Raw genomic sequence first — 3,510 nt, 5'->3', positions numbered from 1 at the left:
CACAGCCAGACAGTCTAAGGCACTCTGCCTCCCGTGGGGCGGTGTTATCTTTTTATACTAAAAACAACTATGTGTACAATATTTGCCATTACTTTCCCATACATATCATCTACGTTAGACAGTGAGCTTCTTCTCTAAACCAATCTAAAAGTGCCAACATCACAGCCGCAGATGGAGGCCAAGAAGAAGAAGGAGAAAGGCTGGACATGCCCAGATTCCTCATCTTCCCCCCTGAAGCCCCATTCTAAAACGCCCCAAAATCTATTTTTCCACTCGGTGATAAATTCACTGTCATTCTGCTTAAACCTTTGTGGCTTGTCATTCTTCCTACAAGGTTGGGAATTGTTTTTTCCAAGGGCTAAATCAAAGGCACATGGGTCTTGGGCTCTGTGCCAAGGCCTCTGAGCCCTCTGACAGGGTCTCGAGTCCTGCAGGGCAGCCAGAGGAATTTCCTGGGTTCCCACATCCTGCTACAGTGTAAGCCTCCTTAGCCAATCATGCTATGACACACAAACTTACAGCACTGCATCCTAAACTTCTTGTTTACCACTGTAACTGATTTGATTTTTTCTAGATCTTGAACTCTAAAACTCTAAACTTTCCTCCACTTCAACGTTCCTCCCCGTGTCTCTGCTATAATAAACTAGAAATCCACCTTCTCGCTTCTAGCCACCTAGCTTTGGAAGCCCTTTCCAAGGTCTCCCTTCAAATCCTATGTTTAATTCAAAGCTTTGCTGACAAGACCAAAGGTCTGAGATTTCCCTGCGTTTGGATTTCCAACAACACTGATGCTGTTAGTTCCAGAGTGCCCGGGATCCCTCTTGCAAGTCAACTCTGGTAGGAACAAGACGGCTGGCAGGGGGCTGCTTGTGGCCTCTGACAGCCCATTGCTTAGGGCTTGCCAGCGCCCCAGCCCCTCAGGGGCTGCCCCAGCCCGGCCAAGCTGCCCGGCAGCAGCGCCGCAGCCCCACAGCAGCTCCAGAGCAGCCCTATCCAGAGGCACCTGGGAGCCCTCAGCACTGCAGCCAGCAGCACACGGGCAGGAGGACACGGATGGCGCTTCCTGCCTGGCACAGGGCTTGTGGCCATCTCCAGGCACTGCTCTCACAGGGATCCCCGCAGCCCCGGCCCCTGCCCACCCGCTCTGTCACCAGCACAAAGGCTTCAGCAGAACCACCACAGGCCAAGGGGCTTCTGGCCATTTTCCCTGCAACACTGCACGCCTGGGCAGCTTGCTGAGCCATGGCACCCTTCTCCCCCTCTTCCCCAATGCCCTGCGGACCCTGGGCAGCAAAAGAAAGATCCTTGCAGTCTGTGTATTATAACATAGTCTCTATTTACATTGTAAAGGAAAAGAAAAAATGAAAAGAGCAATCTTGAAGAAAAAGAAAATTCCGCCTGACTCTGGAGGCCCCAGCAAATAGAGCTTCTGGGATCAGCTCTCCACAGAGCTCTGGCCTGGCAGGCAGGCAGCCGAGCCATGACAGACGAGTCCTTGTCTTCCATGCCCTGCGCAGATGACTTCGGAGCCACTGGAACCTCGAGATGGCAGCCCGCTCTCCTGACTTGAAGATGCACAGTGTTTGAATTGCCAGGCTTCCGACGGCGAGGCTGATGTCTTCTGTTTTGTCTTCAGGGGCTGCGAGAGAGAGGAACAGAGCCACGATCAGAAGCTGGAGCTGCGGGGAGCCGAGGAGAGCCCCCTGCCAGGGCCATCCCAGCTGGCTCCTGCCATGGCCAGGAGGGAACAGGGAGCAAGGGGATCAGCCCGAAGCTGCTGACCACCAATGGCACACGTGGCCCTGAAAGCTCCGTGTGCTCTCCCCACGGGAGCAGAGCCCTCCGCAGCCGGGGCAGGGCTTGCAGCTTTTCCCCCTGGCAGCCCCCGCTGCCAGCCCGCTGCCCTCACTCACTCACCGCTGCAAATCAGCTGCAGCTCTTCCTTCTTCCCCCTCAGGCGCCGCCCGGCCATGCCTGTGAACACAGAGCCTGTCACGGACCCAGCGGCACAGCTCCCTGCCAGCAGCGCTGCCGGCGCTGTGGCCACACGGGCTGCTGGCCCGGCAGGGCTCAGCCCGGGCCCTTGCCGCACGCTGCCGCCCCAGGGCACGGCTGCCAGAGGGCGGCAGCAGCAATGCCCGGGCCAGGCGGGGCTCCACGGCGCCGGGCCGGGCTGGCGCTGCCGGGGCAGCAGGCGGGGCCGGGGCCGAGCTGCGGCGGGCCGCGAAGGGAAAGGGCAGCCTGGGCTCATGGCTCACCCATGAGCCTGATGGCTGTTTTGCGGAGAAAAGAAGAGAACCCCACATTTTTCTAGAAGTTGTAAAGCTGGTATTGTTATTACAGCGCTGGACGCATGTGGAGATTGTTCTCCTAAGAAAAGGCATGCGTACCTCTGAGAACTTCAGGTCTCTTTTTATCTCTCTCTCAAATACATACGCATACAGTTTCACAATAGGGTCATACATGATCATTTTTATGGGTTTCGCGTGACATTTACTGCTAGTTCCTTTTTATCAGAAAAAAATCCGAGGTCAGGTTGACTTGCCCTTACAGCAGTTCCTGTCTCTCTCTATCATCTTCTGTCTCCCCCCTTTATCTCTGTCCTTCACTGCAGTAACTTCACTGAGCTTAGGCCTTGCAATCTGGCTGAATAACTAGGGTTTCTAACCACAGACTCAACTCAAAAATGTACATTTCACCTAAATTAAAATGGATTTCTGTCCTGGAAAATTTTTGCTTTGCCTCAGCGTCCTGATGGGATTAGAGTACACTGTGCACCAGTGTTGACAAAAGCCTTGTATATCTATGGCTCTGGTGAGTCAGGGATCCACACAGCCCAAGAGACACAATTTTCCCTGGCCTCCACCTGTCTAGAGGCAGGCCCTCTCTAGTCCTGGCTACCGTTCCCTCCCTGGGTGTATGTTCTGGATGTTCCTTCAAGGAGATCTGACATATCATCCTCCCTTCTGCTATACCTGGCAGCTCGGTCACAGGGAGCTGGGGTTTCATTCATTTGGGTGGAAATCTCTCTTCTAGTAGGTTCCTCTTTTAGCTCTCATACCCATGCTGCTAGGACAGAGATGAGTTTTCCATTCCACCCTCTCATGTCTTGCCCATGTTCATACAGGAAGAACCACAGGTCCACTCGTGGGGTGTACTCCCTCTCCCTAGCTGGGGTTGTTGGGCTCTGACACTGGGGCCTCTGGTTTGCACTGGTGCCACATGGGAACTGTCCTTGCTCATCTCCTTCCTCATCTTTTCTCTGAATTTTTCCTGTTCATCCTTGAGACAACCACAGCAGAGACATGAGTGTGCATCAGGCCATGGACGATGGTCTCATCATTCCTGAGTTTGCTTGCTACAGAACTCACTGTCTCTTGGTCATCCACGAAATGCTTTGTTCCCATGAAGCTGGAGTATTCAGATGGCCCCTGTTGTGAACGGCTCCACCACATTTGCACTGTGCACCTGACCTTGTCAGGCTCAATGTGTTGTCCATTCCCTGCAAAA

This window comes from Melozone crissalis, unplaced genomic scaffold (genome assembly GCF_028551555.1).
Source record: "Melozone crissalis strain CALT ecotype California unplaced genomic scaffold, PUWL_Pcris_2 ptg000103l_1, whole genome shotgun sequence".
In the NCBI taxonomy this organism is placed as follows: Eukaryota; Metazoa; Chordata; class Aves; order Passeriformes; family Passerellidae; genus Melozone; species Melozone crissalis.
The sequence above is the reverse complement of the archived record's forward strand: the minus strand, read 5'-3'. Positions refer to the sequence as shown.